The sequence below is a fragment of the Camelus bactrianus genome, chromosome 7 (genome assembly GCF_048773025.1).
Source record: "Camelus bactrianus isolate YW-2024 breed Bactrian camel chromosome 7, ASM4877302v1, whole genome shotgun sequence".
Lineage (NCBI taxonomy): Eukaryota > Metazoa > Chordata > Mammalia > Artiodactyla > Camelidae > Camelus > Camelus bactrianus.
In genome coordinates, this window is record NC_133545.1 from 88247711 (window position 1) to 88273929 (window position 26219).

Here is a 26219-nt window from a genome sequence, read left to right on the forward strand (position 1 = left end):
ATAGAGGGAAAAATAATTGTCAAGGAATATTTTTTCATATAACAGCTTTATTGTGATATTGTTCACACACCATGAATTCCACCCATTTAAATGGTACAATTCAGCAGCTTTTAGCATATTCACAGTGGTGCAACAATTATTATTCCAGAACGTTTTCATCACTTCAGAAAGACCAGTGGAAATGAATGACCTATCCACCCCTCCACAGTGGTGGTTCTAAAGAAGTTTCTTGGCTGTTCCTGACCATAAATTAACTTGTTACATTCCATGAAATGTCTGGTAGGAATTCTAATCAGAATTGCATTGAATCTGTCTATGAAAACAGGAAGAATAATTGTCTTTATGGCATAAACTTCTTCTACCCTTGAATATATCTGGGACCCTATCTTTTCATCTCTCCAGAGCCTGGCCCATGGGAAGTCCTCACTAATTGTTGGGCTTGTGAATGATGAGATTTTATACATCATTATTTGTCACTGTAGATTTTCACAGAAAAGAAAAGTAACCTCAGTGTAGCCAAGTGACTGTCTGATGGTCAGAAAGAGTGACAGTCAGTGCTGGAGTGATCCAGTGGACTTGGTGCTTGTAACCAGAATTCTCCAACACCTACAGCTGAGGGGATAAGAGTGTTCTTTTATTTTATCTTAATGACGTTGATTTTATTTGTACTTATTTTTTAAAATTATTTTTAATGAAGTGTAGTCAATTTACAATATTAGTTTCAGGTGTACAGCAGAGATTCAGTTATAAACATATGCATATGTATATAAATATGTTTTAGATTGTTTTTAGCACAACTCATTACAAGAAATTGAATATAGTTCCCTGTGCTATATAGTAGGTCCTTGTCATTTATTTTATATTTATTAATGTGTATCTGTTAATCCCCCTTTTCCTGCCTGCTAACCACAGTTTGCTTTCTAAGTCCATGAGTCCATTTCTAGCAGCATCAATTTTCCTAGTAACATACGCTGGTTGACTGCTTTCAGCTTCAGGAATTCCATCTTATCTGTGGGCACTTTTCTTCTGGTGGGCCTTTATGTGGTTTGCACACGTAATAGAGATTTGTACTTGGGAGAACTCCAGGCCTCGTGTAGTCCCTGGAACAGAGTGCCCACTGAGTTGATGCTTGAACTGGGGAAAAAAGCAGAGTAAATGTTGGAATTTGCACTATGGTTGAGAATTCCAGGTTTCTATAACCTGTTTAGCCCACCTTAATATTGGCTGCACCCATACCGGGTAATTTGGTGGAATTTCATGGTATGGTGGTGTAGAGACAGGGCCTTGTATGCTTCTTCTCTTTCCTTTTTCTAACACTCATTCTCCTGTGCCTCCCAGATCCTCCCCCAGCAGTGCCCAGGGCTGGCATGATGCTGCGCTGAAGCAATATTTGTTAATAAGGCCCTTTCCTCATCTCTTCTGAACTTCCGTTTCTTTCTCTGCACAATGAGGGCTTAGACTAGATAAGTGCTTTTCAGTTTCTTTTAAAGCCATGTTTCCTTTGAGAAACAGAAAATGCAAATCTCTCCTCCCATTCCAACCCTTTAGATTTTGATATGTCCTCCAGGGAGTGACATAGCTCTTTGTGGAAAATTGAAGTTATTGTGATTCCAGATGGCACAGAAAAGACTCTTCAGAAATTTATTGCAGGGAGAGGGCAGGAAAGGGGCAGCATGTCACAATTTCTAGTGTGAGCCCTGGAACAGGGGCTTGGGTTTAAATACGGTGTCTGACGTGGCCTTTCTCTAATCTTGTACAATATGATAAAATTCTCTACCTCAGTTTCTTAATGTGTCAAGTTGGGGTGATAATATTTTAAGGCTTTTGTGAAACATTATACACATAAGCCATCTGTGTCTCAGTAGAAACAAGACCTGCTAGGGAGTCAGGGATTTCTTTAAAAAAAATCTTGTCCATAGCACTCTGTCGGTGTGTATTTTGAATTACCTGGAGGGTGAGGGTTGAGTCTAAAGTCCATCGTGGGATAGGTGGCCCATAGTTCTCTGTGCCCCCAGATTGCCCCCTCCTCCCCAGTCCTCTTCCTCTGTCCAAGATGAAGTTCCCTAGTAGATTTACACAGAGGTCTTGTGGAAATGGCTTTTCATTTTATTGTTTCACCAAGGAGGGCTGCCATCATGATCTCTGTGGTCAGGTTTTGGTGACCTGAAGGCTATGCAATTGGGGGTTTCTATTAAATAAAAAAATATTACAAATAGAAAATTAGAACAAGGGTGGTGACAGGGGCTCTTGCAAGTGGGGACCATTAGCTTTGTTAGCTTCAGGTGCAGTGGCCTTTGGCCACGAGGACCCATCCTCATGCTCTGAAGTTGGAGGGACCAGTGGGTTCAGTGGGAATGTTAACTGAGTGTATCTCATGGGCTAGGCATTGTTGTACTTGTACTGTGTGTTCCTTATTTGAGACAATGAGCTCATTTAACCTCAATAGCCTCTTTAAAATATTAGACTTTTTATTTTGAGATGTAATGTAGGTTCCCCTGTACTTGTAGGAGATAATATACGGAGGGCCTATGGACCCTTTGCCCAATTTTCCTTAATGGTTCCGTCTTGCATAGTTGGGGTACAATTCATTACTGACTCACTAACCCTTTGAGGTTTGTGTTATTGCCCTCATTTCTATCTATCATTAAACTGGGGCTTAGAGAAACACACAGGCCTGCCCAGGTCACCCACATGTTTAGTGTGTAGTCGGGTGTAACGTGGGCTTGGGATTTCCAGGAAGTACCATTATGATGTTCTGTGGCAGGGAGCAGCATTCACTTTGCTTGTTTATTCATTCATTCAACAAACATTTATTGAGTAACCTCTGTGGGTCAGATGCTTTCACAGGCTTATCTGATTCTTAAGCAGTACTGAGAATCAAGTATTGTTTTGTTTTTTAAATCTGAGAAAATTAGCTCTGAGAGTTTATAACACCCCCCAAAGGAAATATAGCTCATAAAGGAGGGATAGTAAATTTGTGCAGTCCCCCCTCTTTATGCAGGTGGTACCCTAGGCATTTTACATTTGCAAACTTCCGTAATCCAGATATATTCTTGTAGGGCAAGGATTTTTTTTAAATTGAAGTATAGTCAAGTTTACAATGTTGTGTCAATTGCAAGGTGTTTTTTGAAATTTGAATTAAAAAATATTTTTTGAGAAGGGTAATTAGGATTATTCATTTGTTTCATTTTTTAAAATGAGGTACTGGGGATTGAACCCAGGACCTCATACATGATATGTATGTGCTCTACCACTGAGCTGTACCCTCTTCCCCAAGGCAAGTTTTCTTATCCATTATTCTGCAGTTTAGGAGTTCAAATAAATTGGTGTTGAAATCCAGATCTTTTGATCCTACTGCGGTTCTTTTCTTTATAATCTGCTGAAGGGGGGTGGGGAAAGCATTTCCTTTGTTCATTTCTTTATTCCGCAGTGTTGAGCACTGACTTTGCATCAGGGTCTTGCTAGGTGCTTGGAAACAGAAAACAAGAAATGACCCTTGTATGCAGGGGCAGGAAGCCTAGACCAAAAGCTGGGTAATGTGATCCTAGCTACGGTAGCCATGTACAGACTCTGAGGTCAAACTGTAACCCCGGCTTTATTTGTGCTTCCCCTGCCTTCTGACTGGTACACACCAGGTCACCGCAACCCAGTGAGGCCCGCAGCCCGCAGCACAATATTTACCTTGATCTCCTCTCCCCTCTCGGCAGGGCCTGCAACATGAGCATCCCTGACTACGTGCAGTGTGCTGAGGAATACGAGACTCTCCCCGTGGTCGTCCAACCCGTGGGGATCATTTCAGAGGACAATTTCTTTTGCATCTATAAACGAATCCCCTTGGTGAGCCAGATCAGCCCGTGCGGCTCCCAGTGGGCACTCTGTATCCACTACAGGCACCACTATGCGTTCGAGAATGCGTGGAGTGACTTCCAGACACACCGCACGGTCGTGGGCCTTGCCACCATTACCGACTGCCTCTCTGCCAAGGCCTTCGAGAAGCTCCATGTACAGAGGAGCTGTATGGCACCACGCTTAATGACTCTCAGCTCTTTGTCTTTGTGCTGCATGGGGAGGTAGCCGAGCAGCCACGCACCAACGTGGCCTTCAAACTACGAGGACTGCAGGGTGGTGGAGAAGAGGATCGAGGACTTCACTGAGTCACTCTTCATCTTGCTCAAGTCCAAGTGGCTGGATGGGGCCCCTGACAAGTCTGGGGACAAGATCCCACTCCTCTGCACCTTGTTTGAGAAGGAGGACTTCATGGGACTGGACACAGACAGCAGGTAAGTCTACCTGGATGCCCGGCCACCCTGGCTGTGTGCCGGGTTCCTTCCCTACATCCAGGAAGGGATCAGCAAGGAAGAGGCCTGTCTTGTAGCCAAGGGCGGAAGGAGGTGCAGCCCGACGATTTACAGACATTTAAAAGTGAATCTGCCTTTGTTTCAGAGAGATCCTTTTAGGGTCAGTGTGGAGACTTCCTCCCGCTTTTCAGCCAAGACCCCTGGTGGGACCCCTGGAGTTGCTGTCCAATAGAGTAGCCACAGCCACTGATGCTATGAGCGCTGGGGAAGAGGCTGGTCTGAGCTGAGATGTGCTGTAGGTCAAATGCACATCAGACGCTGAGACTTGTCTAGTAAAAGGTATGTAAACTATCTTGTTACTTTCATATATTGATTACATGTCAAAATGATAGTATTTTACATACAGCAGATTAAGTAAGATCTGTTCTTAAAATTAGTTTCTAGTATCTGTTTTTGGTTTGTTTGATTGTTTCTTTGTTTACCGTTTTAAATGTGGCAACTGGGAAGCTTTCTTTACATGGCTCTCATTTCAATTTTGTTAGGCAGCCTGTCCTGGGACAGTCTCATCCCTTTGCTTATAAATGAGATGCTGTATCCCGAGAGGCAGAACGAGATGCTGGTTGAGCTTTGTCTGGAGCCGGTGTCTCCTGCCTCCCAGGCCCAGCACCTGCTGGGTTCAGGCCCTCTCTTCCTCCCCGACAGCCAGCATGCCAAGTTAGGACATCAGAAACACCTCCAGGGAATTCCGGATGAACTCCTTATGCAGGGAAAGGCGTATCACGGAGTATGAGACAAAGCAGGGAAAGACTCATCCTCACTTTGTCCCTGTGATTAAGTCAACGGCCCCACTTTTGCCTTGGATGTGCAGACGAGCTCTCCTGGGCTTACTACCTCCCCACCTTATGCTCTGTTTCCCCGTGTATCTATCATGCTTTCCTTCGGGCAGAAGAGGTGAGATGCCTTTGCCCAGAGGTGGTCCCCCTTTGCTGGGGAGAATGAGGGAAGCTGTGCCCCCACGGCCTACGGCCTCGGGCCTTGAGTCTGGAGGGCGCTCATGGCGGTACCACAGGTGACGGTCGGAGGACCTGGCACAGGCCCACTGTGGAGGCAGTGCTCTGTGATTCTTGAACTTACCTAAGATCAAATCCTACTTTCTAGTTGTTGGTAAGTTGGAGGAGAAGATGCCAGAGAATTGATAAAAAGAAAGTCCAGACCATCCCTGTGAGTGAGAGGCACAGGGGGCCCGAGTCCCACCTACGTGTGGTGCCTGGTGGACTCTGGATGAATTTTCTGTTCCTCCCGGATATACCTCTATGACTTTAGTAAGGGGTGAGACATGTAGTGGCCATGATCTTTATTTGTCCTCGCAGGGCCCTGTGATCTACACGTCCGCACACCCTTCTGCTCCTTGGGGATGAGGTGGCAGGTTTAGGTGCCTGGGCATTGCTGTGGGCACAGCTGCCAGCACCGGGCTACACCGAGGCTGGCTCCGTTCACCTCACATGTCACCTCCTGCTGAGCCCCCAGGCGTTAGTCAAGGTAGGTGCATCAGTGCAACGTAAGCAGGGACCATGTTCTCTCCCTGGACAGACTGGTGGGTGAGCAGTGGAAGCCTGGAGCCCTGCCCAAGCCCCATGGCCAGTGCCTCCTCTTTTGTCATAGGAGGCACTGGTGACATTTTTGCTCAGCAACTGCTTGGTTCTGAGTCTGCAGACCCACCAGAGAATTCCAGCTTGTATTTGCCTTTTGAAGTCTGCCCTTGGGATTTGGCGGAGTAGCTGGATGTGTGCTTAGCCCATAGTGTTGACACTGTCACCATTGTTTACCCAGAACCTCGTGTACCAGGCATGGCTCTCGGCATCAAAATACAGCAGCGCATTAAAATCCCTCCTGGTGGATCTGTCTGTTTTAGTACCATAAGGGCTCAGCCAGCATCTGAACGTCAGTGAGATAACGCGGCCAGTGAGCTCGGGTCAAGCACGTTCTCCTCCAGTCACTTTTACTCCATTGTTGCTTTTACTATTCCACAGTCATTAATTTTTAAAACAATGCTTTGGTGCAGGAGCAGAGACTAATTCTCTCCTGCTACTCACTTTGGGAGTGAGTAAAACTGTCCAGCCTGTAATGCGACCACATTTTGTGGCTTAAAAGCTGCCTAGACGCATGTATGTGGAGTTTCGGTTAGGGGCGCTGACCACGTTGGGGTCCCCAAGCAGCGTCGCTCCCCTCAGGCCCCTGCCTTCCCTGGAGCAGGAGGTTAGGGTGGGTCTCACTGTCCCTGCGTCCCTGGCCTCACACACTCACGTAATTTCTTGTACATGCTGTCAAAGTCATTTTTGTTCTTGGGTGTTTCTAATTTTCGCTTGTTCCTCCTTTCCTTTTTCTTTATTCCTTTTTCTCTTGTACCGCGCAGTTGCGTCTGAAAAGGTGGCTGTGCATATCCTGCATTGGAAATAGCTAGATTGCCCTCCGTGCTGTCTCCATCGCTTTAAAAAGCAGAAACTTTTCAGGTGCCTTGATCCATGCATTATCCTAGTCATCTTGTTATTTTCTAATTTTTTGGAATATTTGATTTGTTAGCACATCACCCACTGGTGTTTGATATCTGTTAAAATCTTTGCTTTGAGGAACCTGTTTGGTCCTCCTTATATTTGGTGACAAATGTACCCTTATTCAATTAGTTTAATTGTTTTGAAGAAGTGAGATGCGAATTGATTTAGGCGGCTGTTGAGGGATTCTTTTCATGGAGTATTTAAACTTGTGAAGTCAAAGTCTGCAGCATCTTGCTCGATTCCTGCTTTTACACAAACGTGCTCAGCACGCGGTTCCTGGCTGTCTCTGTGTGACGTGCGTGACGGCGCTTCCTGACCGGCGGTCACTGGTGAGAAAGTGGCAAGCTTGGGGGTGAGCAGCTGCAGGGTACAATGTTGGAGGAATCAGTCACCGTTTGGTTATTTAATTTTTTTTTTTTTTTTGCATTCAACTTCCCCTTGCCATTTACTTTATTTTGCCTTTATAAAGGGGCAGAAGTGGGTCTAAAATCCATGCCACTCTTTTGTTCCCTTTACGAGGCTGGTTTTTCTGAGTATCAGGACAACATGTACTTCTCCTAAGTAGCTGGCTTACATGGATCCGGTGGACACAGGGACTGTTAAAGGGACCGTAGCTTCCTCTCTGCTCCAGCCAGTGGGCATTCAGAGCCGGGTCTGTGGTTTGCCTCAGCAGCCGTGCAGGCCTCCCTGCACCGGCCTTTACTTTTAACCCATGTTGGCATTAAAAAGCTGACTCCGTGTTTGTTGCTGCTGACGTCCCCCACTGATAGCCGTGTCGTTAGTTTGCGTTAGTGAGTCTCCAACCCCCAGTCAGCATTGAAGGAAGATGCTTTGGCCAATCTAAGACCTTGGATTCTCACCCCCACCCTTGTTCATCTCACCCAGGGGAAGAGTTTGGCCACCACCATCATGCTGATCATGAGGTCTTGTTTCTCCTTTCATGCTCTAGTCCAAATGTGAACACTTCATCCTTCACTGACTTTGTCTCGCTTGAGACAGGCCAGATATTCTGAAAGTGTCCATCACATTCTCGGGGGGGAACAGAACAGAAGTAAGTCTCGCAAGTAGAAGGTGTCTAGGCTGTCCGGGTTGGCAAATGCAGGCTGGGATCTGTGATTGTTGGGCTGTGCCCTGGACACAGGCCTTTCCCGTGGCTCCTGAGGGCCCAGGGGTCGGAGTGAGGACAGCCTTGCTTGGGCTCCTCCATCCTCATCTGCTCAGTGGCAAGTGTGTCTGCTAATAGGAGCTCCGCCAGACCTCGGGACCTTCAAAGCTCAGATCACGGGAGAACCTTGAGTCCCTTCTCCAGAGCCTCTGTGAGAATCCAGTGCCTTCTGTGGTGACCAGTGGCAGGAGATGCCTCCCCCTCCAGGGAGCACCCTTCGGAGGACTGTGACTCAGTGCACCTTGCTGTGAGCCTGTGGGGATCCGGCCGTGGTCCCTGCAGAACCAGACTTTAGATGGGCTTAGCAACGGAAATGACAGGACTAATATTCCAGGCCAGGGCTGGATGGAGGGAACAGGGGAAATTGAATGTGACCTCAAACACCTAGGTGAGTGCTGGGTCTGTTACTAAAATGGGGAGCATGGGAGGTACCTTCCAGAAATTGAATTCCAGAATAAATGGTGGACATGAGGCATTTTTAAGATGCCATTTTTTGTCCAAGTTTGGACTTCATAGAGGCACTCGGGTCTATGAGCCTGGGGCTGAGTTGAAGGAGCCGGACTAGAGATACACGTTGGGAGTCGTCATTCTTAGCTGGTGTTCACAGACGCGCATGTGAATTAGATCATCTTGAGAGCTGCAGACTGAGGCTGAGGGGGGGCAGGGCTGTGCCTGGGTTGGAGGAAAGCCCAGACCATGCAGCTTTGGTGTGTCAGTCAGCGGCGTTTGGGATTTTCAGGGCAATGTCATTTATCTTTAAGGGGCCGGGGGGTGGGCAGGGCCAGCCAGGAAGAAATCTGAAGGGAGGGTCGTGGCCACGTGTGTGTCTTGGGAAGTTGCAGAGTCTGCAGGGTCCGGGAGGGTAGACTCCTCAGAAGCTGGAGTTGGATTGGGGCGTGGGTTGAATGTAGTCACACTAACATATCAGGGAGGGAAGAAGGCCTAGGGAGTCCCCGCTCTTCTTGACTCGCTTTCCAATGAACAGAAGGCAGACAGAGGATCTGAGGTGAGAAGGGATGGGCGCTGGGAGAGGAGCCAACCTGGAGAATGGTGCTTGAAAAATTCTGGAATAGTCTCCCTGCAAAATAGAGGTTAAAAAAATCCAGACTCTTAAGAACATTGATAGTGACTGGGGAGGAGGCAGTTGTTTTTCTGGCCTCCTAAGGGTAAGGCATGTATCCAGGGATACACAGAATATTCGGGCAGTCTATTCCGGGCATTTGGTACCGGGTAAAGAGCACAAGTTTAAAGGGGGACAAGGGCAGCGGAGGGAAACTAGCCAGGCCCCGTGTCAGGTACCAGTCGGCCGCCCTACTTGCGTGTTGCATTCACATCCATGCCTCCCAGGTGGGCGGTGGCAGCCCCCTTTTGCGGATTGGCAAGCCTTCTCAGAGGGGTTAAGTTATTGGTCCTTTTAGAGGGTAGTAAATACTGTAACAGGATTCAAGCAGGGTCTTGTCAGACTTCAAGGGCGTGTTTTCTCTACTAATTCCGGTACCTCCCTGGTGTACGTGAAATGGTGAAGTGGGTCAGTTTTGGGGCCTTTCAGAAAAAGTACGATTTAAGTGCCTCAGGACTGATTCACAAAGCTCAGTGTTCTTTGATTGTTCTGAAGCACCGCAGTGCTTTACGCCCCACAGAGGTAAGCTCTTACTCCTTTGACGATGAAGTGGTTGCAAATGATGTATAGGTGCAAAACCAGACTTAGCAGCTTCTGAAGGGAAACTCTCCAGTTCTTCCTTGATAGACTTTCTTCTACGGGATGTAGCTGTGCTGCAGCATAGGCCTGAGCTGTCCGTATGGATTGTGGGTTTGATATCCAAATTTAGCATAAAACAGTCAGATGAAGAAAATCAACGTTCACAATTTATTTTTGGGTTTCATTAGACAAGATATACTATCAGGTAATGGCCCATATAGCTAATGAAATTGAGTACAGAACATTGAATTTCTTACTTTTTATTTAGAGTTTTCTTACTGCATGAGTTTGCCTGCTTTGGAACATCAGCTCCTCCACAAGGGAACTTGTCAGTTTGTTGGTGTGATTGCATTTACACAGTGAATGTAATCTGGGCTTCCTCAGCCCAAACTCTCCAGTGCAGAATCACGGGCTGTAGCCATCTCTTAGTCACGCAAATACTTCTAAAATTATATGATGCCAGAAAAGAAAGAAGAGAGAGAGAGAGACATTGCCTTTATCAAAATTCCTTTCAATTCTGACTGCAAACTGTTGTTGAGCAGCTCTGGTTTCCTTTGGATATGAATATATACATTTCTTTGCATGTAACCCGGGTTTTGGACTAGAACACCAAGCCCTTGCTTTCCGCAAGCCACAAAAATAGTAGCCAAATTGCAAACATGTGAAATATTTTATTGTTTTTCTGAGAAAGAATCCTTGAATTTGGGACTTCAGCTGTGATTTTTGCTTTTTGCTTCTCCCACCTCTCTTGTAATCTCTCACTCCTTCCCACGTGGCCCCCAATAGGTCGTGGTCCCAAAGGAGCAAGCAAACACCCAGTTGGTCACCATGCAGTGCTGCTACAGAGGGAGACCTGCCAAGACTTAAAGGATATTATCAGAGAGGACTTCCTGGAAGAAATGGGCTCTACATTCAGTTGTGAAGGCAGAGTAAGGGTCAGCCAGTAGAAAGCATGAAGACTGTGGCTCATGTGGCAGAGCAGCCCGGGTAGAGGCCTGGAGGCTTGTGCGGTGGGGACTCGGGGAGAGTGCCATGTGTGGTCCAGGGTTGTGGGTGCCCCTGCTGGGGAGGACACTGGAGAGGGCCTGGGGTGGAGGGCTTTCGAAGAGCTTGGGTTTTACTAGAACTGACACAGGAGGCAGTGAATGGTGTCAGCAGGAAGTGACCCTCAGGAAAGGTACTTCTGGTTTTGCTTCTGATATTCTACAGTAAGAAAGGTCGGGACGGGCGAGAGCAGGTCTGGCTGTCCCTTTGAGACCCACCCCATCATTCATTTATTCATAACACACACACTTCTGAGTGTCTAGGGGAGAGAGGTTGGACCCACATTAGTAAGCAAAATATTCCTTGGGAGCTTAGCAGTGTCAGAAGTTGACTTAGCCTAGAATGTTCTATGAACAGAGGAACAAATTGCGGAGGTTGGAGGGAGGGAAGGCTTCCTTGAGAAACAGTCAAAATGAGCCTGGAGGCAAGTGGGAAGTAGGAGCAGGTCAGGGGGCCACTGAGGTCACTGGGGACCTGGGTACTGAGGTGAGGATGGGCGTTCAGGGTCGGGGGTGGGGCTAGAACTCTACCAGGGAGCCTCTGAAGGGTTTGAAGTGGGGTGATGTAATCAAATTTATGCTTTGGGAAACCTGCCTTGGCTCCGCGTGTGTGTGTGTGTGTGTGTGTGTGTGTGTGTGTGTGTGTGTTTGTGTGTAGCGGGGAAGAGGGGGAGGGTGCCACCAACTGGGGAGTGAAATTAGAAGACCATTCACAGGCTGGGAGGCCACAAGTGGGAGAGGGGCATCGGGGCTGCTTGGGGACGGCAGGGGCAGTGTGGATGCCGGATTTCCTTATGGGGAGGGCTTGTTAGCTGGGCCGCCCTTGCGGCGCCTTTTGGCTTGAAGGAAACAGATGGAGGCCGCCAGGTGGACTTTCCTCTTCTCTTCTTCCCTGCCTTGTGTGATGATGTTAGCTCAGCCAACATTTGGAACAGAAGAGCTAAGTTCCAGGGTAGCCCAGGACTTTGTTGAGCTGGTTCGAGTGAGATCTGATAGGATTTATGTTTGTGTTCAGATCTGCATGTTCACTTATCTAGAAACGTCCTGTCTTTTGAATTTCCATAGGGGTTTTTACTCTTGATAAAGTTTGCTTTCTTGGTGAGAGGAAATTTAATATAGCTGTTGTCTTTCTCAAAAAAATCATATCTTTTAAGAACTTTAATATTCAAACAATAGGAATATTTAAAAATGATAAAGTAAGGCTTTGGTGTAGTTTCTTTGGTTTCCTAGTTAATGTGGACTTAGTGCCTTTGCATTAATTAATAGCACATCCTTGTCAGTATTTAAAGGGCTGTTAGTGAGCGCCCCAGGCCCCACCTCTCAAAACATCATTAAAGTTTGCTCTGAAATAGTGAGGTCATAAAGGTTTTGTTTGCAGAAGCCAAACACTTGGTTTATAATATGAAGCATTTCTCCATTTATAAAATAATAATAGGTTCAAAATTAAGAAAGTGGAAGATAATTGAGTTTTTTAAAAGCTGGAACATAATCTTTCTTGTGCTAATTTTGAACTGGAAGTTTCGAAAATAAAAATCCTACTGTAATATCATCTACGTGGGATACATACATGCTTTCCCGTTTGAAAAATAAGTCCGCAGTGGTTTTTGAAGTCAGGAGCATTCCAGCTCAGATACTGGCATTGATGGTTGCTGGTTTTCAATGGCAGAGCCTAAATTTGCCTTCTTAGCATTTTTTTTTTTTTTTTGTAGTGAGAGGGTTGAGTAGTGCTTTACCAGTATGATTTTGGGGCAATTTGGGGGCAGATGTTGTGCACCAGCAGTGAGATATTTCCATGCATTTTACTTTCTGGACATCACCAAGGCACATGTGGGGTTTGTGCCTGCAGGCTGGGATGCTGCAGTACTCCCTGGTCCATCACAGTTTTGTCCTGGATCTGCTCCGGTCAGTGAATGATTTTCTGCGGCTTCAAGGTAAGTTGGTCTGATGCACATGATCAGATGTGTAGTTAAAGTGCTATTACATGAAATAAGAGAAGCCTAGAAACATGAGGGAGGAGAATTGGCTGAGCTGATTTCGGTGGGGAGTCTTCTTAGGTGACTCCCTCCCCGTGATTCCTGCCAATATCCTCCCCAGACCTGCACTGTAGTCCTGCCGAAGCAAGCATGCACTTTGCTCAGAAACGGACTGAATTTCCTTGTGCCTCTGTTTGTTGGCTTTTTTTTTTTAAAGCACATCTTGCCCTTTGCTTAAATGCCATCCCTGCTAGTCACCTCTTACCCTCATTCTTCTGGATGTCGTCCATACATAGCTGCTGAATGGATGAACTGAATGTAGTATCTCCATGTAGTGGAACATTATTCATACGTAAGGGTGAATAAAAAGGAAAAAAAATAAAGGGGAAGATGAAAAAGGCCACCTGTTCTGGGAAGTCCACCCTGACTGCTCAACCCACCCTTTTCCCTTTGAATCCCCACCCCTTATGCTCCACTCTACTCTTTTTGATATTACTTACCACCTTTTAATAAACTAACGTTTTCAAAAAAAAAAAAAGACAGAGATGCTGATACCACTTCAACATGGAAAAGCCTTGATAATAGCACGTTAAGTGAAAGGAACCAGACATAAACGGCCACATATTATTGACTTCAGTGATCTGAAATGCGCAGAATAGGCAAATGCAGAGGCAGAGAGCAGGTGATGGTTGCAAGGGGCTGGGTGGAGGGGGATTAGGGAATGACTGATAGTGACAGGGGGTTTCTTCTGGGATGATGGAGTTTTCTGGAAATAGATGGTGGTGAGGGCTGCACAACCGTGAGTTTGCAGAAGACTGCTGAGCGCTGTCTCTGGGAGTGCCTGTGGTTGGGGCGGCTTTATTTTGTTCTCACCCTGCAATATGAACTGTCATCTTGTGCTGAGGCAGTTCTACTCCTGTGAGTGGTGAGGCTCAGAGACTTTGCAGAGTCATGCTTCTTTTCTCCCCCTTGCTGAGTGTAGGCAAAAATTGTTTAAGCCTGAGAAAGTGCTCCATCTGCAGAAATGTCTTTCAGTTTTGCATGGTGTAAAAATCTTGAGAGCTTTTTAATCGTTGACGACAGTCTGTGAGGGGAAACAGCCCGTGAAGCCTGGGTGCGACCTGGAAGAGCAGCTCTTCCCTCCCTGACAGGGGTGGGGATTTCACCCCCGTTCAGGCAGTGAAGGGCCCAGACCAGAGAGCGGAGTTGACAGTCGTGAATATTTACGTGAATCCGCTGCTTCATCTTGGATATTAATTTCAAGCTGAGTCAGTTTGTGGCGGCAGCCTCATCCTACATCAGGAATCTATATTATGTGCTCTTTGAGGTGGAGACCAGACAGACTTTATTATTTAACAGTCTCCCTTAAATTGATATCTCAGATTCCTTTGTAAAAAGTAAAACAGCAGAAATACACACGTCCTTTAATGCCAGTGTGACCTGGATCGGGTTTAGTCTCTGTGCCTTAGTGGCCTTAACTGCGGGTGGGGAAGATGATCACAGTGCTTCCCTCAGAGGGCCTGGTGAGGGGGGAGTGAGAAGCACAAATTGAGGACTTACACGAGATGCTCATGAATGTCCGAAGTTAGTGCTCTCAGCCTGGTGAGGCCTCAGGGGCAGAGATGTCAGAACAGAGCATTCCTAGTCGGAGATCGATCCGTGTTGGCAGCTGTTATGATCACTATCACCACTGTGGGTTATCAGGTAGTTTTAAGACTTGGTAATATGAATTCTTCAATAATGTTAAAAGACTAGACATCTCAGATCCAGTTTACATAGTTTTCAAGATTTCCTCTGAGAAATGGATGTTTTATTCCCCATCAGAAGTCTGAGTTGAGGCTCTAAAAAAATTCTGTATTCCTCCATCTGTTTGCTTTAATTCTCAATTTCTTAAAAAAATAGTTTTTAAATGGAGTTACTGGGGACTGAACTGAGGGCCGCATACATGCTAAGCACATACTCTCCCAAATGAGGTAAAATCTCCCCCATAATTCTTTTTAAACTTTACTTTCTTAGTATTCAGAGGTTAGAGGCCTCTAATTCTTTTTCTGGAGACTTGTCCATGAACCTGTAAATCTATTATTAATGGATAAATCTTGGTTTATTAAAAAAATCAATAGAATATTCTGCAATCCATCCAAAAGAAAATGCTCATTGATTTAAATGTTTCTCCTTTATGGTGATTTCTACTTTCTGGTCTAGCTTAATTTATTAACACCCATCCTCATCATCATAATGACCAAACTCGCTCGGAATGGACACCTGCCTAAGGCTAAAATGCTTTCCTCATGTTTTACTTCATAGCAGGTGTTTGAGGGTAGGTATCAGTGTCTCCTTTTTTGCAGCTGAGGGATTGAGAGATGGAGCACCTTGTCCCAAATTACACACAGCTGGCAGTGGCTTGCTCAGTGCTGGAACCCTGGCTGCACAGAATGCATTTTTAATTGCTCCTCTAATCAGCCTCCCGTTGAGTGGATTCCCGAACTCCTGTGACTCCATAAATGGCCAATTTTAGTGATCTCAGCCTGATGAGGACTTCAAAGGAGAGACACCAGTGAGAATGTGAGACAGAGTGGCATAAATTAAAATTGTACATTTTTACAAAAGTTTTATTCTCATGTAATGACTTAAAAAGTTAATTTTTTTTTAATTTTAGTGCTCTGTGAGCACTAAAATCAAAACATTAAAAATAATTATAATGCAAAAGAGAAGTGGGCTTTGAAAGTCCAACCATTGCTAGTGATGTTACTTGCTTTTCTCTATTGGCCTTTATTGACAGAAATACTTAGAAAGACTGAATTGGTTTTATGTAGTCTTAGTATGGAAGAAAAGATTGTCAGTGAATATTGTAAGTAAAATCATTACTCTTTTCTTTCCTGATGATGAATAGGTAAGTTGTTTTTATGGCTTAAGTACATTTCCTCATTTGTGAAATTTGAGTAATATCGTTTTCCTTGTCTGTGAGAGTTAGACGCCTTGTATACAAAGCACCCAAAAGGTGCTTAATAAAAATGTGCTGTCACAATGACAGGTATTTTAGAAGGATCAACTCTGAATACTAAAGGGGGTGGCTTATTTCTGATGCATATTCAATATGTATATATATGATATATATGAATATGGCTTAAAGTAACAAGGATTCATTTATTTTTTTTAGTGCACTATGAAGTTTTAATGAAATCTGTATCATTCTTTAGAGACAGGGATTAGTTAAATTGCCTTAAGCAGACGACCTTGAAGATTATTTTCACAGAATGTGTATTGTTACAACTCAGAATTCATGTTACCGTGTAACATCCACTCAGACATTTAAATTCGTGGATTCTGACCAGATCCATTAAGTTTAAAAAAATCCACATTTATCATTTTCAGGGAATAATCTTCTCTCTTTTGTGATTAAAGAAAATTTTGTTTTTTTTTCTTGCACTTTTAACAGGTTTAAAATATCAAAACATTGATTTGACATGTAACTTTTTTAATAGAATAAATCTCATGCTGTTTTAATATGTAAATAAATGTTTTTGTATTTCAACAAACTTTTACGATTTCCTGGCTCTTTGAGAAGTATCTGGCAAGATAATAAGATTACCTACTGTTGGAAAAATACAGACGTTACTTTTATGAATATAGGCCTAGTAAAGATCTGTTGGTTTTTGCTACAGTGCAAGACATGAGGCCTAGGAGAGCTTTGCTGCCGATTGCCAGGAGGACATATCCCAGGTCTCAGTCTCCACTTCCTGTAAACTGAAGAGGCTGGACTGGTTTCTTTCCTCCTCTAAGATGAGTTTCCATAAGCCTATGTCTTTTGTTTATATTCAGGAGTATTAGCAATATCAGATTAAATATTGAATACCCCTCCCTTACCCTGAAACAAAGTGCAGTATGTGCTACAGAAGCTTTTAGTTATCTGATTCTCGTTTCTGATCCTACAGGCAATTTTGTGTTGCATGTTTCCCGGCAACCTGGAAGGTCTTTTTAGACATAGGTGGCGCTGTTGCACCTTCTTAACTTCTTAATTTTCCTATTTGTTAAAGAAAGCTTAAACAACGTTATTTTATTTTGATTTCTTTGCTTAATGCTTCAGAATAGCACAGTCTACATTATGTCTGTCTACCTGTAAATATTGTTCTGCTTATATCTTAGTTTTATTCTGTCATCTCGCTGTGAACATCTCAGACTTGCTGTGCAAACAATGGCAAAATCGGACTTTTCTTCCAGTGCTAGAAACCAGTGAGAAGGGAATTTATAAAACAGCTAGAAGCGGCCTCTGGAGCACCTTAAAGCTGAACATTGTACTGGGTTCCCTGAGTATTGACCCCGCCGCTGTGTGTTAATTAGTGGTAGGAGATTTGGTACATATAGGAAGGGGTGTAGTTTTTTGACTTGGGTTTGCGTGCACACGCTGCCACTGAGCCACGTGAGCCTAAGTCAGTTCGTTCTGAGATTTCCCTCGTCTGTGAGATGGGGATGCTCATATCTGCTTTGTAGAATTGTGAGAATTAGAAATTATGTAAAGTGTTTACCACAGTGGGTATGTCAAGAGGGCTCATAAACTTTAGCTACTGTTTTGTGAGAAGCCATCATTTGATAGTCTTTGGCAATTACTAAGAAACAGGAAAATAAGGAAAGCTGGTTTTATGATGAAAGATATTTGAGGAGGTTCGATAGTTCCTATACCCATAATTTAGCATCAGCAAAGTCAGAACTGTTACACAGTCGCCCTGAACCAACGTTAAGCCACAGAATTTTTTGTTACTTCAAATAGGTTGGGGCTTAATGGGATCCAATACTTATACACATGTTGTCTCCAGCAGCCAACTGAGAGATGACAGAAAAGAGTAAGCAGGTGATATATGTCTTCATTTTTACTGATGAAGCCACGTTCTCCATGAACTTCAGGGCTGTGGGAAAATGCGTGTCATTATACTGTGTCCCAGAAGTAGAGACTCACCCTGTCCCAGGTAACTCTGGGCCACAGCGAGCCTTCCCTTGAGAGGACCTGCCCCATCATGCACAGGGCTGTCCTGCCATGGAGCTGAGCATCCCGGGTGCTTCCCAAGTGTGGCCAGCACTGGAAGGAAAGGAACGGTTTCACATACCCTACTTGTCTCTCCGGACTCACACCTCACTCTGTTAGTGTGATAAAGGCTAGCTGTGGGCCATGGGTCTGTGGTGTGGAGAAGCACTCTCCGTGGCCAAGAGGAGTGGGGAGGAGGCATCCCCTCCCTCAGTTTAAACAGGTGGTGGTATGGAACTGAAGGGTGCTTCCCAAGAGTTTATAAAAGGAGAAATAAGGATTTTCTTTGGGACTTAGTCTAGCCAGGAAACACAGAAGATGATTAGAAAGGAGACTTGTAAATCACTTTAATATTAAGTTGACATTTGTTGAGCACCAATAATGTGCTACATTCTTTTCTGAGAGTTTTACAGAAATGAATCCTTCAATCTTCTCAACAATCGTGTAAGGAATGTTTGATTTTTATCCCAGTTTTACAGTGTGGAAACTGAGGCACACAGAGGGTAAGTTGCCCAAGGTCACAGAGCTAGTAAGTGGCAGAGCTGGTATTTAAACCCTGGCTGTCTGGTTTTGAGGCCCCCAGGCATGGGCTTTGGGTGTTTATAGGTATCTGCATCCCTGGATCTCTGTACCTCTGTGCATCAGTTTGCCCAATAAGGACAGGCAAAGGAGAGTTACACAGGTGCTCACAGTCGTGTCTCAGCCACTGTCCACGAAGAGTGCACCGTGATTAGCGTTAATTGTTTTCCAGGCAGTAGATCTGTTGGTATAACAGAAATTTAGTCCATTGAGTTAATCTAGAAACCCTTCCTGCTCTGCTTCTGTCCATGGTTGCCATGTTACTGCCTGCCCGGGATTAGGCCGTGGAGGAGAAACTGTACTCATGGTTGAACTCTGATATTTCAGTCTGGTTCATAGTTTCACATATTCTGTTACATTAATAAGTTAAGTTTCTGGTTTTCTTGCATCAGTGTCTCGTGAGTTTGGTTAATGTGAAACCAGTCCATGGGAGCCCAGGTGTGCTTACGGTATAATTTCTGAGCACGTTGTGGCACTTCTACACGTGCAGTCCTGACTGGAGGATGTCCGCCTTCCTCACTGATTTCTCCCAAGAGCAGGGCCCTCTCCCATCCTCGGATGTGAGGCTGGGAGCTCTCTGAGTAGGCCAGTCAGAGGCCAAGTCCACCAATCAGAAAATGATGAAGTACCCGGAAGTGGGTTTAATAAAAGAAAAGGGCTTCCAGGTAGTCCGATGGGCTGTTCGAGTCCATTTGTTGAAAAGCTGTTCACTGTCTGTGGTTGAGCTGATTCTTTGCTGTTGAAAAGTCTGGATTAGATGAAGGGATTTTAAAAAGCAGAAAGGAGTGATTTTAGATGGTACGTCCACACCAGTGAGAAGTGATGGATGACCGCCTGTGTGAGGAATAGACAGAGTCTTACAAACTTCATAAAACAGCTTTAAAAGCTCTGCCATCTGAGTGCACTTCATAAGGGGTCCAGATCATCACTGGTCATGCTGTGAGGGCAAATAACTGATGATGGCATAAAGGACACGGAGGCATCAAAAAGGTCTCAGTCATGTTCCCTGTTTAAAGAATGTGACACAGTGTAATATATTTGAGCTGGTTTTTCACTGAACAATTTTTCGTGTTTTCTGGGACTCCCAGCTCCCGAAGTTTCCACGCAGCTGCATGTCCCCTCACTGCAGCTCTGTCAGCACTTGTCCTGGGCTGACGTGGTGTCACGGGGAGTAGGACGGTCAGCATCCCCGGCTCCTCCGAGCTCCGTCTCCTCATCCGCAGTGCTGTGCTTCTCATCCGTGTCTACTTAGAAGGGTTGCTGAGAACCACACGTGATGGTTGTCAGGGGTGATTTGTGGTTGTCCCTGTGTTTGACATATAGTCAGTATTTGATAGAAACACATGTTTTTTTTATAGTTCTGGCTTCTACATTGCAGTGGTTTTTAGTCTGCATTTTTTTTATAACTTTTTTCTTATTTTTAAATAAGCACTTTTTTGGGGGGGGATTACTGGGGATTGAAGCCAGCACATTGTGCATGGTAAGCAAGTGCTCTACAACTGATTAATACCCACCCTCCTTGTCTTCAATTAAAAATAAATATTGCAATACACAAAATAGCTCTTAAACACCATCATGGGACCTATTTTCTGTATAGACAATTGAATACATATGCTATTTCAATAAGAATAAATGTTGGGACATACTTTTCTGAATCTGTTTACTTGTTTAAAAACGATAATAGCTAGTGATAAACACGAGTCTTGGATCCAGTACTTCTTAGGGTCTGCTTTGACATCATGGGAAATTACATTCTACAGAGAAGGCAAATTGGGTCTCGTTGATATTTGGATGATTTAGCAGATGATCAAGTCTTTCAGAACTTGACAGTTTTGTATTTTAAACTTACTGCAAAGTTATCTTCTAGAAGTTGGAATTCCTAAGCTTGTGAAGTGCTCAGTAATTCAGTGTGTATGTGTTTGTGTCTGTGTGAACGTGTTTGTGTGTGATTTCAGGAAGGTAGAAATAAGTTCCATGTAGCCCTCTGATACCTTCCTCCTCCAGTTCAAGATGTAGGCATATATTTACACAAATAAATTGATATTCTTTTGTCATTTGGCATATTGGAAATAAGAGGTTGTCATACTTGTTTCAGAAGGGTTGGGGAGCATGAGCTTAGAAAACGGGAGGAGAAAGAGGCCGGGAGGCACTTCACACTCTGTGCAGGATTTGAGGAACAGTAGCTTTTCTTTTTTCTTCTAAAGCAAACTGGCGCTGAATTGTAACATACTATTACTAGAATTGCTTTTCTGATCAGATACAAGTGCCTCAGAGTTTTCAAGGCAACATGAATGATGAAATCCGTTTTAGGAGTTATCTTTAAAGTAGTGTTAATTTTCAAGTAAAAGGCTATAGCCTGTTCTTCGAAGGGAAAAAGACGTTCTCATTGATCCAAGTGCATGATCAATGTGCTTAGTTTCTTTGGGGTTTTTTTCTTTTTTTTTAAGTGCTTGTTTCATTGTGGTTTGAATGAATGTTTAAAATTTCTGAATTTTGTTCTTTAGAACATGCTGATTTATAAGAACTGTTAAAAACCTGATTGATCTTTCGTCTTTGTTTGGAGGGGCACCCTTTTGATTTCTGTTGTCTGTTAAAGAGGGAAATTCTTCCTCTAGCCTGCAGATCATTAAGTGAATGGTTTGCAGTGTGCCTTTAAAATTCTTTGAATGCTTTGAGCATGCTTGTCTAGTGAATTTTGAATTGACTCATAGTAATGACTTTGCTTTGATTCTGTGGCTTTTGCTCCTCTCCGCAAGAATTTGAATTCTCTGTTGCATTTTGTATACGTGTTTTTAACAGGGGAAGAAATTTTACATTTTTTACAAAGGTGGGTTTTCCTATCCCCTCCGAATGCCTTCTATAATTGATACAACAAAAATCTGTTATTGCAGTGCTTAATTATTTCATAAACTAATTTTTGGCTTAATCAGAAGCAATGAGAAAGAGTGATAATAAAAAATATGAAAACCTTCCTTCCTTTGAAGAATAGAAATGAGGTGGTCAGGCTCACGCATGCTTTGTGCTTGACACACTTACTTTCATGTCATTGTGTATCATGATTCGGAGATGGAGTTGCTTCATGTTTTATAGATTTTTGTTTGAAGATTTTTGTTGAATTCTTTCTCCAGGCTGATGTTTCCTGTTGGGTTTGTGGAAAGCGTAGAAGGGAAACAAATTCTTTGTTTTATTTTCAGGAGACCTGAGTTGCTGATGAGAAAAGTGTTGAGGGTGGGCTGAGGAACAGAGTGACACTCCCTCTCCTCCTGGCTGAAACTGATGAACAATGAAATCAATTAAGTGTATCAGTATTTGACCAATAGAATTTAGCGAGCCCAAACTGGCAAGTTATGCCCAATGGAAAGTACTGAATTCACCTGCAGAATTAGGTGCTTTGCCAATTAGAATCAGCTTAGAGCAATCAGAAAAATTAGTTCATATGATGAGATATAAAAGAATGTAATATCTTCTATTTCTGAAACTTTTCTTTGTTAAGTTGTGTAGAGCTAAAATTAAGTTTCAAGCGCCAGGAGTTAAGAGTCTGGGTGGTTCTGTGGGATCGTTAGTCAGGGATGTGTCTAGATCATGCTAGAGTGTCTGAAGGTGGCAGGAAAAGACCCAGGGCTAGGATTTGTTATCCTAGGGTGTCCTCCATAATGGTTCCATAATGGTTACATGTGGGAGCCCAAGATTAGGTTAACAAATTGTAACAGACCACAGGCGCCTGTCAATATTCAGAAGAAAAATGTGTGCTTAGTAACTGCTTTGCAAGCAGGAGCCTGTGCATCCTCACTCCTGTCTCCTTGCCTTAAAAAGCAGAGACAATGATTTGCTTGCATAGTTGATGCTTTAGATAGCACTCTGCTCATTTCAAAACAAGGACCCAGGCCCTCAGCTATACAAGCTGGGCTTGTGTGCTTTTAGATAGTCTATTATCCCCAAAACAAGGACCTGGCTGGTCTCGTGGTCTGCTTTGTAATTCACATATCTAAAGAATGTATCTTATTCCCCTCACCCCATGACTTCCCTAAAGATACACTAAGCCTTTGTACTCATTGTGGTTTCTACAATCTCTGTGTCCTCCCGTCTTTCCTCAAGTTCCTACTTACTATCACACAACAGTTAATGACTTTTTCCTTTCGTTATACACAGTAAATATAGGAGAATTTGAGAGGCTCGTGGAGTTGGCTCCCTACTCCTTCTCTTTTTCTGGACTTTTCCCACAGAGTCTTGAATAATCATTCCGTGTCGGTACGACTTCTGCCAGCCATAACCCACAGTTCCAGGTGAGAATGATGCAGGCTTTATCTCTCCTACCCAAGGGAGAGAGAGAAGAGAATTGAGATCTGCTCCCTTGTGGTCCCTTCCTTCCCCAGTGCCACTCCAGTTCACCTGCAGCCTTCTGGCCTCTGCTGTCAGGGCCTCTGTCCCAGGACTGACTGCAGCCATTTTTTCCCTTGCCAACATTTCCTGTGCCTTTCAGAAGTTGGTCTCTTCTCTGCAATTCAACCCTGGCAGATGTGATGGTGGTCAGCGAGCTGGTGGGCAGTCACCTGGGGACTCCCAGGAGCCATGCTGATTCTCCTGAGTCTCTCATTCGGGGTTACAAAACTGTCGAGCACCGGAGGAAGCCCATTCACGTGAGGGCAGCGCAGCATTGCATCACTTTCATTTTATTTTTGAAATTTCAGTGGAGAAATTATTTGTAGCAAACTGTTCCAGTTTTTTGGCTGACTGCTTTCCTCACCACCATTTCCTTGTTGGATGTGGTGCTTGGTTTAAGAACCAGGTTTCTTCTCTGGTTATTTCTAGCAGGTGGGCTTGCCGAATCCTTGATCGGCATTTGAAGCAGAATGCTTCATCTTGATGTCAAACTGATTTTCTTCATTCTGAATATTTCGTATACACTCAGCAACTGTTTCAAGTGAACTGCTCTTGTCCAATTTCGGTTAACTCACATTTGCTGATCTCCTGCTTTCATGCTGAGGGCAGTTTCTTCTTCCTGTAATAAAAGTTAGCAATTTGCATTTACTATGGGAAGGTACTGGCCCGAGGTGCTTTTGTTCTTAACAGTTTTAATACAATTCACCCATTAATATTTACACCGGTTTTTACTCTATGCCAAGAATTGTGCATCCCAGTCAATCTTAGAATATTTTCATCCTCCTAACAGGAAACCCCATATGCATAAGCACTCATTCCCATCTTCCCCATCCTCCCCCAGCCCCAGGGAGCCACTCTTCTCCCTCTGTGGATTTGCCTGTGTTGGACATTTCATGTAAATCGAGTCAATTCATGTAAATGGAACCGTCTATTTTGACTAACTCCTTTCACACTGAGTAACGTTTTCAATGTTTGTCCACGTTGTTGCCTGGGTCAGTACTCCATGCTTTGCTATTACTGAATAATATTCCACTGTATGGCTGGGCCCCTCTGTTTACGCATTCATCAGGTGATAGGCATTTTGGTTGTTTCTTCTTTTTGGCTGTGATGAATAATGGCACCGTGAACATTCCTGTAGTTTTTATGTGGACATTTGTTTTCAGTTCTCTTACGTGTGTGCCCACAGAGCAGAATTGCTGGGTCATTCAGAAACCAACTGTTCAACTCTCTGAGGTCCTGCCAGGCTGTTTTCCAAAGTAGCCACACAGCGTTACATCTCACCAGCAAGGGCTGCTATCTCTGATTCCTGTGTGTCCTCATTAGTTCTTGTTATTCTTTTTTTAATTATAACCTAATGTAGTGAGTGTGAAGCGGTTTCTCCTAGTAGTTTTGACATGATTTCCCTTACAGCTAATGATTTTGAACATCGTTTCATTGTGCTTATTGGCCATTTGTATATTTTCCTTGAAAAATACCATTTCGGATCCTTTATTCATTTTTTAATTTAGTTGTCTTTTTTGTTGAATTGTAGGAGCTCTTTTTTATTTGGAGATACAAATTCTTAATCAGATAAATTATTTGAAAATATTTTCTCCTGAGTGTTGTTTTTTTCACTTTCTGGATGGTGTCCTTTGAAGCGAAGTTTTAAATTTGATGAACTCATATTTATCTCTGTTTTCTTTTTTCCTTGTGCTTTTGGGGCAATATTTAAAATCTGAGGTATTTTATTTAAAATTTACATATAAAATATCTTAATTTTTAGGACCGTCCTAGGAGACGGGTGCTGTTGTTATACCCAGTCTATGGATAGGAGGCTGAGATGCAGAAAATTTCACTGACTTATGAGTGTCAAAGCTACCCAGTGCTGTGGGAGTTCAGAGCCTCATGATTGTCCCCAAGCATCTGTGCTCTTCACCACCATGCTCCACTACTGCCTGGAATCGTTAATGAAAAAGTCTTTCCTTTTTTGGTTTCTTGTTTGTTTGTTTTCTCATTGGGAACCTCATCTCCTCATTTTCCTTTCGGATATCAGTGTAGGTTTATTTTAGGTCTCATGTAGGCAGAAGAATTGCTATCAGTTAACTTCTTTATTACTCACTCTCCGGTGATGATTGTTGCTATTTGACCTAATCAAGTCATGCTTAAGTCTTTCCTGCTCATGACACTGAAAAGAGTCATGACTTACAGAATGCTCAGAGAGGAAAATAATTGATTGATTTTATTTTGCTACCCAATCAAACCAATCAAATAAAAACCCCGGTGTTGACGCAGATGGTAAGCCCTCCAGAATAGGGTCACTGTCTTCCTTGTGTTTCGTTTGTTTGGTCACAGTGTCTGGATAGTGACTTGCTGTCCAGCAGTTTTGTGAGGATACGGTGTTCGTGAATCATTGTAAGGACAGAAATTTGATAACAGACTGTATTGGTCATTTCACGAGGGAAAAGATAATATAGAAATACTGCTCAGATCTATTTTAAAATTAAGTTTGGAATGTTGAGAAGAGTTCAAGAAACCATACAAAGATCTTTTTCACTTATTTTAGATCTATCTTAGGCATATTATGATTACATAGCAGAGTAACTTATCAACTAGTTTTGACAAGAGGGGTGTATTATTGATTATTTGTTTTAGTTGAAATATTCTACCTGGGAAAAAGTAATCAGTGCCCATAAATGAACAAATATGTTTGTATTTCTATGTAACATGGGAGCAGACTTCATATGTTTCTATATAATATATATGACTGTGTGTTTTAATCTGTCTGTCAGTATATTTATAGTTTTTCAGCAATGTTCTAACTTTAGAATTCTTCTAAGAAAGTCACCCCCGATTCTAGCGCAGTTTCTACTGTGTATCCTCTCTTATGCATGGGATTCCACTGTCTCCTCAGTGAGGAATTTCCTCCCCTACTGAGTTAGTAGCAGAGTTAAAGGAACTGTGATTTCTAGGCCTTTGCTCTCCATGTGTTTGCATTTGGCTGTCAATCGCGATTTTCCATTTCTTGAGTTTTCATTGTTCAATTAGAATTTTTGAAAATAAGTGTTAATATGTTGTATTTGTCTCCCTAGAAACTTGATGTGTTTGTGCTTTTCAGTTTTCAATTTCTTAAAAATGTAAATGCACTCTTGTTTTTAAGTAGTCCTTTTTCACTAGATATTTGTTTACCACTTTATAGTTAAAATACATTTTTTCCAATGAATGAATCGGTGTGCATGTTTTAAAAGATACCTTACTTTTTATTTTCCTTATTATAACAATTATATTCATTCTAGAGAATTTAGAAAATAAGGATAAACACAGTAATAACTTAAAAATGGCCTCTAATCTCACCTAGAGATACAGTTGTAAAATTTCAAATTGAGAATTACAAGTCCTCTCATGTTGTTCTTCTTTTTCAAGATCGTTTTGGTTACTGAGACCCTCGAATTCCCATATGAATTATAACAGCAGCTAAACAGTTTTTGCAGAGGAGCCCGCTGGGATTGTGATCGAGACCCCGTAGAATATACGGAT

General features: G+C 43.4%; 1 long non-coding RNA gene across 2 annotated transcripts in view; it reads left to right on the forward strand.

Moving 5' to 3' along the window:
- LOC141578213 (uncharacterized) overlaps positions 1-26215 on the forward strand; it is an 81469-nt gene extending 55254 nt beyond the window's left edge. Inside the window, exons 7-9 of one of the 2 annotated variants that reach the window (XR_012508332.1) lie at positions 3708-4280; positions 5669-5837; positions 26106-26207. This is a non-coding gene — a long non-coding RNA (uncharacterized LOC141578213). Of the gene's footprint in view, positions 1-3707; positions 4281-5668; positions 5838-26105 lie in introns of both variants that reach the window. The other variant, XR_012508333.1, reaches the window with a different exon arrangement.
- The last annotated feature ends 4 nt before the right edge of the window (positions 26216-26219 follow it).